Source organism: Theropithecus gelada, chromosome 3, assembly GCF_003255815.1.
Source record: "Theropithecus gelada isolate Dixy chromosome 3, Tgel_1.0, whole genome shotgun sequence".
NCBI lineage: Eukaryota > Metazoa > Chordata > Mammalia > Primates > Cercopithecidae > Theropithecus > Theropithecus gelada.
The window spans coordinates 54,253,345-54,264,195 of NC_037670.1; positions in this window are offsets into that span (position 1 = coordinate 54,253,345).

A 10,851-nucleotide genomic window follows, 5' to 3' on the forward strand; every position below is an offset into this window, starting at 1 on the left:
CTCGTGATCCGCCCGTCTCGGCCTCCCAAAGTGCTGGGATTACAGGCTTGAGCCACCGCGCCCGGCCCTGCCTTCATTTCTTTATGTACCCAGTAATCATTCAAGAGCAAGTTATTCAGTTTCCATGTAGTTGAGTGGTTTTGATTAGTTTCTTAATCCTGAGTTCTTGTTTGATTGCACTGTGGTCTGAGAGACAGTGTGTTATAATTTCTGTTCTTTTACACTTGATGAGGGGTGCTTTACTTCGAACTCTGTGGTCAATTTTGGAATAAGTACAATGTGGTGCTGAGAAGAATGTGTATTCTGTTGATTTGGGGTGGAGAGTTCTGTAGAAGTCTATTAGGTCCGCTTGGTGCAGAGTTGAGTTCAATTCCTGGATATCCTTGTTAACTTTCTGTCTCGTTGATCTGTCCAATGTTGACAGTGTGGTGTTAAATTCTCCCACTATTATTGTGTGGGAGTCTAACTCTCTTTGTAAGTCTCTAAGGCCTTGTTTTATGAATCTGGATGCTCCTGTATTGGGTGCATATATATTTAGGATAGTTAACTCTTCTTGTTGAATTGATCCCTTTATCATTATTTAATGACCTTCTTTGTCTCTTTTCATCTTTGTGGTTTAATGTCTGTTTTATCAGAGACTAGGATTGCAACCCCTGCCATTTTTTTTGTTTTCCATTTGCTTGGTAGATCTTCCTCTATCCCTTTATTTTGAGACTATATAGGTATGTCTCTGCATGTGAGATGGGTCTCCTGAATACAGCAAACTGATGGGTCTTGACTCTTCATCCAATTTGCCAGTCTGTGTCTTTTAATAGAAGCATTTAACCCATTTACATTTAAGGTTAATATTGTTATGTATGAACTTGATCCTGTCATTATGATGTTAGCTGGTTATTTTGCTCATTAGTTGATGCAGTTTCTTCCTAGAATCGATGGTCTTTACATTTTGGCATGTTTTTGCAATGGCTAGTACTGATTGTTCTTTTCCATGTTTAGTACTTCCTTCAGGAACTCTTGTAGGGCAGGCCTGGTGGTGACAGAATCTCTCAGCATTTGCTTCTCTGTAAAGGATTTTATTTGTCCTTCACTTATGAAACTTAGTTGGCTGGATATGAAATTCTGGTTTGAAAATTCTTTAAGAATGTTGACTACTGGCCCCCACTCTCTTCTGGCTTGTAGAGTTTCGGCCAAGAGATCTGCTGTTAGTCTGATGGGCTTCCCTTTGTGGGTAACGCAACCTTTCTCTCTGGCTGCCCTTAATATTTTTTCCTTCTTTTCAACTTTGGTGAATCTGACAATTATGTGTTTTGAAGTTGCTCTTCTTGAGGAGTATCTTTGTGGCGTCCTCTGTATTTCCCGAATTTGAATGTTGGCCTGCCTTGCTAGGTTGGGGAAGTTCTCCTGGATGATATCTTGCAGAGTGTTTTCCAACTTAATTCCATTCTCCCCATCACTTTCAGGTACACCAATCAGATGTAGGTTTGGTCTTTTCACGTAATCCCATATTTCTTGGAGGCTTTGTTCATTTCTTTTTACTCTTTCTTCTCTAAATTTCTCTTCTTGCTTCATTTGATTCATTTGATCTTCAATCTCTGATACTGTTTCTTCGAATTGATTGAGTCGGTTACTGAAGCTTGTGCATTTGTCATGTAGTTCTTGTGTCATTGTTTTCATCTCTATCAGGTCGTTTATGGACTTCTCTGCATTGGTTATTCTAGTTATCCATTCGTCAAATCTTTTTTCAAGGTTTTTAGTTTCTTTGTACTGGGTTCTTAGTTCCTCCTTTAGTTCTGAGAAGTTTGATCAACTGAAGCCTTCCTCTCTCAACTTGTCAAAGTCATTCTCCGTCCAGCTTTGTTCTGTTGCTGGCGAGGAGCTGCGTTCCTTTGGAGGGGGACAGGTGCTCTGACTTTTTGAATTTTGAGCTCTTCTGCATTGCTTTTTCCCCCTCTTTGTGGTTTTATCTACCTTTGGTCTTTGATGATGGTGATGTATGGATGAGGTTTTGGTGTGGATGTCCTTTCTGTTTGTTAGTTTTCCTTCTAACAGTCAGGACCCTTAGCTTCAGGTCTGTTGGAGTTTGCTTGAGGTCCACTCCAGTTAGGCTACTCCCAGTTAGGCTCTCCAGTTAGGCTACTCGGGCGTCAGGGACCCACTTGAGCAGGCAGTCTGTCAGTTCTCAGATCCCAACCTCCATGCTGGGAGAATCACTACTCTCTTTGAAGCTGTCAGACAGGGACATTTACATCTGCAGAGGTTTCTGCTGCTTTTTGTTTATATGTCCTGTCCCCAGAGGTGAAGTCTACAGAGGCAGGCTGGCCTCCTTGAGCTGCAGTGGGCTCCACCCAGTTCGTGCTTCCTAGCTTCTTTGTTTACCTACTTAAGCCTCAGCAATGGTGGGCGCCCCTCCCCCAGCCTCACTGCCGCCTTGCAGTTAGATCTCAGCCTGCTGTGCTAGCAATGAGAGAGGCTCTGTGGGCTTGGGACCCTCCGAGCCAGGCATGGAATGTAATCTCCTGGTGTGCCGTTTGCTAAGACCCCTGGTAAAGCACAGTATTGGGTGGGAGTGACCCAATTTTCCAGGTGTTGTGTGTCACGGTTTCCCTTGGCTAGGAAAAGGAATTCCCTTCCCCCTTGCACTTCCTAGGTGAGGCGATGCCTTGCCCTGCTTCAGCTCTCACTTGTTGGGCTGAACCCACTGTCCTGCACCAACTGTCCAACATGATCCAGTGAGATGAACCTGGTACCTCAGTTGGAAATGCAGAAATCACCCATCTTCTGTGTTGCTCACGCTGGCAGCTGGAGGCTGGAGCTGTTCCTATTTGGCCATCGTGGCACCAACCTCACTTGATATGATTTCTAAATGTAAATACCTTTGAGACAAACGTGAATTGTGAAGGGATTTAAAAATGTCAGTGAAAAATGGAATTAAATATAAAAATATAAATATCAACTTTATTTCTCAATATAATCTCTACTGAGGTCAAGACACTGTATTAAGGGATGATCCCAACCATTCAGTCCATTGCTAAAGAACTGAGGGTCATGGGAATTTAACCATGTCAATGCAGTCTTCTACTATTAACTAAAGAAAAATGGGTGCCCTTTACAGTTATTTTAAGATTAGGAAAAATAAGGTCAGAAGAAACCAAGTCAGGACTGTAATGTTGATTCCTAATAATTTCCCATGAAATCTCTTGCAAAATTACCGGTGTTTGATGAGAGGAAGGAACAGAAGTGTTGTTGTGGTGCAGCGGGACTCTCTAGTGAAGCTTTACAGGGCACTTTTCTGCAAAAGTATTTGCTAATTTTCTCTAAGAACTCTCCTACTAAGAAGATATGGTGCTTTGATCCTACAGAACGTCAACAAGCAAAATGCCTTGAGCATCCCCAAAACCTCTATGGCTTTTGCTTTTGAGAAGTTTGCTTTTGCTTTGACTGGACCACTTCTACCTCTTGGTAGCCATTGCTTTGGTTGTGCTTTGCCTTCAGGATCCTATTGATAAAGTCAGTTTCACTCCCTGTTATAATTCTTCAAAATAATGCTTCAGGATCTTCATTCTGCTTGTTCAAAATAGTCACTAATAGCTCTGCTTTTGTCCATAGCTGATCTAGGCATAAGGGTATTCGGGACTCATCAAATGTAAAGTTTCTCAACTTTCACGTTATAGTCAGTATTGTGTAAGCTGAACCAATTGAGATGTCTGTGGTGTTGGCTATAATATCTCTTGTTAATTGTCAGTCCTCCTCAATTAGGGCATAGAAACAATTTTTTTTTTCTCAAAAATTGGAATGGATGCCCCTCCTCTGTGGGCTTCATCTTCAACATTGTCTTATCTCTTCTTAGAATCAGGTATCCGTTTGTAAACGACTGATCCTTCAGGTCATTTTTCCCATAGACTTTTCATAAAGAGTAATTTATTTCACCATTTTTTGTACCCCAGCTTTACCATAAATTTGATATTTGTTCTTGTTTCAGGTTTGGCAGAATTCAAGTTTGGCAGAATTCATGTGGCTCTTTTCAGACTGATGTTTTAAATCCTGTTCAGATATGTTAAAACAGGGCCAGTCATGGTGGCTCACGCCTGTAATCCCTGCACTTTGGGAGGTTGGGCAACATGGCAAAACCCTGCCTCGACAGAAAATACAAAAATTAGCCTCTACAAAAAATACAAAAATTAACCAGACAAGGTCCCAGCTACTTGGACGGCTGAGGCAGTAGAATCGCTTCAGCCTGGGAAGCAGAGGTTAGTTTGAGCCAAGATTGCTCCACTGCACTGCATCCTCGGTGAGGGGAGTGAAACCCTGTCTCAAAAAAAGAAAAAAGTTAAAATAAACTAGTATATGTGTGTTTTGATGCAAAAGCTAAAAGTTCATGCATAGTTTTTTCATAATTGTTATTTTGCATGAACTTATTGAAGCCCCCTATTATTTGCCATAATTTTCTCATCTCATTAATTTCTATATACATACAGAATTTCCAAGTTGTGTAAACCTTTCTTCCCAGTTACTGAACAATTATTTTAAATTGGAAAAATATGAGCTATTTTAATCTATATTTTTGTTTTCTACTTCTGAATATTTTAGAGAAAATATGGATAATGAGACTTGTAAAATGGAGATGTTTGGAAGTTTCTGTTACCAATGACAAATTAATTTTTAAATAAAATTTCAGGAAAATTTAGGTGAATGTCTGTACTTTCATAGGAACATTCATAGTAAAACAGATTTTTGAATTTCTACCCTTGATAAACTTTAATGTAAAATATGTGAGTAAATGTGTACTTTTCCATTCCTCATGAACATTCTCAAGTTTACGCTGTCTGGATTTTCTCAGGACAAATTCTGTATATGCTGCAGAAGTGTCTCAAAGATTATGTCCCAGAGAGGGTGCCCTACTGTTTTTCCAATATTAATTTCTAAGTTTTACCAAGTTACAAGTTTTTTTTTCATAAAATATAAAACGTTTTGCCTCCAGCAGAAATACATTTTGGAAGATAACTTTCCTGTGGGTAAGGGGTATAAAGGAAGCTTGGATTTGTTCTGAGAAAGGGAGAGGGTACTTCTGCCCATTGCCATGTACATCTGATTTTAGGGCTGAATGCCTTTCTGAGCTTGGCTCACTCCCCTCAAACTTGCTGGTAAATGGACACCAATTAAAGAGAAATAATTGCACACCATTTGGGATCAAGGAATCCAGATATCTGAACCATTGTTTATTATTTGCCCCTCCCACCCTCTCACCCTTCCAGATCTCTAGTGTCTATCATTCCACTTCTATGTCCAGGTGTACAATTATTTAACTCACACTTACAAATGAGAACTTCATGTGTTCATTTGTACAGATTCTCTTCCACCTAGCTACCTCTGAGACTGCAAGAACAATCACTCCTCCCCCTTCTCCTTCTCAGCCTACTCAAACAGAAGATGAAGAGCATTATCTATCTATCTATCTATCTATCTATCTATCTATCTATCTATGCGCGCACACACACATATACACACATATATATACACACATATATACACACAAATATATATACACACTTATGTGTACATATACACACACACTCATAAAGAATTTGCATTTTAAAGAATGGCAGAACCATAGTTGTTCAAAAATCAACTATATAATTCTATATATGATAAATGTCTACTAGAAAGTTCACGTTGAAAATTGCAAACAGGACTTAGAAAAAATAAAGTTTTTAAAAATTTTATTTTATTTCATTTTAAGTTCCAAGATACATGTGCAGGACGTGCAGGTTTGTTACATAGGTAAGTGTGTGCCATGGTGGTTTGCTGTACCTATCAACCCATAACCTGGGTATTCTGCCCCACATACATTAGCTATTTATTCTGATGCACTCCCTCCTCACTCACCCCCAGACAGGCTCCAGTGTATGTTGTTCCCCTCCCTGTGTCTATGTTTTCTCATTGTTCATCTGCCACTTATAAGTGAGAACATGTGTATTTGGCTTTCTGTTCCTGCATTAGTTTGCTGAGAATAATGGCTTCCAGCTTCATCCATGTCCTTGCAAAGGACATGATCTCATTCCTTTTTATGGCTGCATAGTATTCCATGGTGTATATGTATCACATTTTCTGTATCCAGTCTGTCACTGATGGGCATTTGGGTTGATTCCATGTCTTTGCTATTGTGAATAGTGTGGCAATGAACATATGCATGCAAGTATCTTTATAATACAAGAATTTATATTCCTTTGGGTATATACCCAGTAATGGCATTGCTGGGTCAAATGGTATTTCTGATTCTAGGTCTTTGAAAAATCACCACACTGTCTTCCACAGTGTGTGAATTTACATTCGCTCCAACAGTGTAAAAGTGTTTCTGTTTCCCCACAGTCTCACCAGCATCTGTTGTTTCTTGACTTTTTAATAATCGCCATTCTAACTGGCATGAGATGGCATCTCACTGTGGTTTTGATTTGTATTTCTTTAATGATCAGTAATGTTGGGCTTTTTTTTTCATATGTTTGTTGGCTGCATAAGTGTCTGTTCATATCCTTTGCCCACTTTAAAAAATATTTTTATTTTCACTTTTTAAGACAGAGTCTTGCTGTGTCACCCAGGGTGGAGTTCAGTGGCACAATCTCGGGTCACTGCAACCTCTACCTCCCAGATTCAGGTGATTCTTCTGTCTCAGCCTCCTGAGTAGTTGGGATTGCAGGCACCTGCCACCACATCCGGCTAATTTATTGTATTTTGAGTAGAGACTGAGTTTCACCAGGTTGGCCAGGCTGATCTTGAACTCCTGGCCTCAAGTTATCTGCCCACCTCACCTTCCCAAACTTCTGGGATTACAGGCATGAGCTACTGCACCCAGTTTTTGCCCACTTTTATATGGGGCTGGATTTTTATAGTTTTGAGTTTTACATTTAAATCTTTAATCCATTTTCAGTTCATTTTTGTATAAGGTATAAGGAAGGGGTCCAGTTTCAGTTTTCTGCATATGTCTAGCCAGTTTTTCCAGCACCATTCATTATTAAATAGGAAACCCTTTCACCATTGTTTGTTTTCCTCCAAAATAAAATGGTTGTAGATGTGCAGTCTTATTTCTGATATCTCTATTCCATTCCATTGGTCTATGTGTCTGTTTTGTACCACTACCATGCTGTTTGGGTTACTGTAGCCTTGTAATATGGTTTGCAGTCAGGTAGCATGATGCCTCCAGCTTTGTTACTTTTGCTTAGGATTGTCCTGGGTATATGGGCTCTTTTTTCATTTCATATGAATTTTGAAGTAGTTTTTTCTAATTTTGTAAAGAATGTCCATGGTAGTTTATGGAAATAGCATGGAATCTATGAATTACTTTGGGAAGTATGGCCATTTTCATGATATTGACTCTTCTTACCCATGAGCATGGAATGTTTTTCCATTTGTTTGTGTCCTCTCTTATTTCCTTGAGTAGTGGTTTGTAGTTCTCCTTGAAGAGGTCCTTCACTTGCCTTGTTAGCTGTATTCCTAGGTAGGTATTTTATACTCTTTGTAGCAATTGTAAATGTGAATTCATTTGTGATTTGGCTCTCTTCTTGTCTATTGTTGGTGTATAAGAATGCTTGAGATTTTTGCACACTGATTTTGTATCTTGAGACTTTGCTGAAGTTGCTTGTAGCTTAAGAATCTTTTGGGCTGAGGTGATGGGATTTTATAGATATAGGATCATGTCATCTGCCAAAAAAGAAAGTCCGACTTCCTCTTTTCCTGTTTGCATATACTTTATTCTTTCTCTTGCCTGATTGCCTTGGCCAGAACTTGCAACACTATATTGAATAGGAGTGGTGAGAGGGCATCCTTGCCTTGTGCCAAATTTCAAATGGAATACTTCCAGCTTTTGCCTATTCAATATGATAATGACTGTGGGTTTGTCATAAGTGGCTCTTATTATTTTGAGGCATGCTCCATCAATACCTAGTTTCAGGAGAGTTTTTAGCATAAAGGAACATTGAATTTTATCAAAGACCTTTTCTGAGTCAACTGAAATAATTATGGGGTTTTTGTCTTTAGTTCTGTTTATGTGGTGAATTACATTTATTGATTTGCATATGTTGAACCAGCCTTGCACCCAAGGGATGAGGCCGACTTGATCTTGGTGGATAAGCTTTTTGATGTATTGTTGGATTTGGTTTGCCACTATTGTATTGAGAATTTTGCAACAAAGTTTATCAGAAATATTAAGCTAAAGTGTAGTAAATACATTGAAAATAATAACAGACTGATTAAAAGACTAAATAATGTGAATCCTGTTTTCACATCTGATTTATAGAGTAAAAGCATTGCCAAACTAAATGAGGTTGGCCAAAAACTGTACAGGGTCTGAGATGTTGTCTCACCTTCCATTACTCGTTGTGAGGTGGACCTGCAGTAACTATATTTGATGCAAAATTTCATGTTGATGGAAGCTGAGATGTCCTGCAGTCTCAGAGGGACAGAACTCTGGTGTATCTCCCTTTGCCCTGTCAGGAAAAAAATCTAGACTTTACAGGTTTTGTCAAAATTTACAAGATGTAGGAAATGGGGCAGGATTTAGGCTGTGAGGCAAAGTCTAGAGATATAAAGAAACAGCTTCTGACCCAGGGCTCATGAAGTCAGGATAGTTTCAGAGCGGATGGTGGAGTGAGCATAGTACAGTCTTTGGAACCATTCCTTCCCCTTATTTGTTCATAGGCCAGATGTGCTCAACCAGGGGGCATCTTGGGTCTGATGAACAGAGTCCTCGAGAGACAAAGGGGCAATCCTGAGGAAGAGGCTCAACAGGGGGGAAGGAGCCACCATTTTCTCTCCTGAGAAATATCCTTCTCCCTAGGAAACCATAGGATTTTCCTTGGTCCCAGTGAGAGTTTTCCTGAGTGAAGAGAGCAGAGACAGCAAGGGACTGATGTGTTATCTGCTTCCACCTCCTGCAGTGATTCTGAAACCATGGGGGACAGAATTATCTTCAGAATCATGAGCAATCAGATGCCATGGTTTCACACAAGACAATGGAAGTTCGTATCTCTGGGGGGTAGGCACTGGTCATTGATACTCTTTAAAGCTCATTCGCTGATTACAAAGTGAGCCAAATTAATAATCTACTGCAAGTTTTACTAAGTTCACTTTACTTCACACACAATTCACACAGACACATTGTTAATATACACATTTTGATGCTTGGACAGGGTTGGACCCAAGATTCTGTACTTCTATGGAGCCCTGTGTTCTGCCCAGGTGTCATTTACTCTCAGATAAGTAAACTGATCACCATGACTAACAAGAGATTGATCTGTGATGAATAGAAATGAGAAGAGCTGTTGGTTATGTTTTATTGGGATGGATTCTATTAACATTTAAATACAGTTTAAAAACACAGATTTACAATGAAAAGTAACAAGCAAATATAAAAAGTGAAGGGGCTATTCCCCAAACTAGTTTCCACTGAAATACCACCAGAGAAAAACAACTCTCAGGACACGGATACTGCTTCAAAGACACAGATTTCACAGCTGGATGGTTGATCTAGAATTTCCGAAAATTCCATCCTTTACTCATGAAATGCAGTTTATTTAAGAACTTTCTAATTTGACTGTAGTTTCATACTCACACACTTCAGTGTGTTGTGTATTATTCCACTTATGATAAGTTATTTGAAAATGAATTACATACTGGTGAGAAAATTTTCCCTTTAAATTAAACTTAAACTGACACCATAAAATTAACAGCATCTGTTTGTCTGTTCCAAGAATTACCTGGGTTCTACCCAGGGAACCTGAGGTCGGTTGAAAACAAATGCAAAAAAAGTTGGGATAAAAAATAAGAACACCCTTCCAATGTTATAAATGCATCCCAGTTTCAATTATTCACATTCCCGAGAATGATTCATATATATCCCACGTTAGCAAAATTTCACCTACTTTCGCCTACCAATTGACTAATCAAAACAAACCAAGACAGAATAATAAACTCAAATCCATCCAGTAACCTGAGGGGGAAACATACACCTCAAAATGTAGTATACAGATATTCACACAGGATGCCATCTGCTGTGAAAAACATGAACAGAGACAGTCCCTTCACATGATCAGAATACTCACAACTCCACAACAACATATTAGATATGGGATCATGTTGAAATGCAATCATCACTAACCAGTTGTCCCTTCTGCATAGACAAAAACCTGAAGACCACGTTATGTTATGTAGGAATGACTGTACACCTGTGTGTGTGTGTTTGTGTAGGGATCCGGCTAATCCAATAGACATTCCAGCGATTACATTTCCATGTTCAGCCTCTTGATGCTATATTAGAGTGAAATGACTTGCCAGTGGGGAACAAGATAAGTCTTTGCAGGAAGTGCTCTGGTGGGAGCTAGATACCCAAATCATAAAGCATTGAGTGTTGGAAACATGCACTGAAGTTAGATGAAATACTCAGTGCACAATTTAGACGGTGAAAGACTTTTGGGTAATCATGCGATCACCGAGAGGCTGATTGAGGACATTCCCCGAATTTATGATTGCAAGAAGAGAGAAATACTCATGACATTCTATTTCCGGTGGTTGGTGACGTACGAGGGAAATTGAAGAAATCATGAAATCAAGAAACTTGAGTAATCGGAAGCTATGCCAACTAAAACCTTCGGTTCCTTTAACAAAGGATGAAAATAAAAAACACATATCACACAGCATGGGAGATGACGTTTTCATATGTATGTGATAATGGATCAACATTTGAGAGAGATGCAATAAAAAGTCGTAAATTTGACAAAAGCAAACAACCAGAATTAAACACTGGAAAGCCCTGGGTGACGGGAGTGGGGCGCCCTGTCTCAAGAAGAAAGAAACAGAGAGATT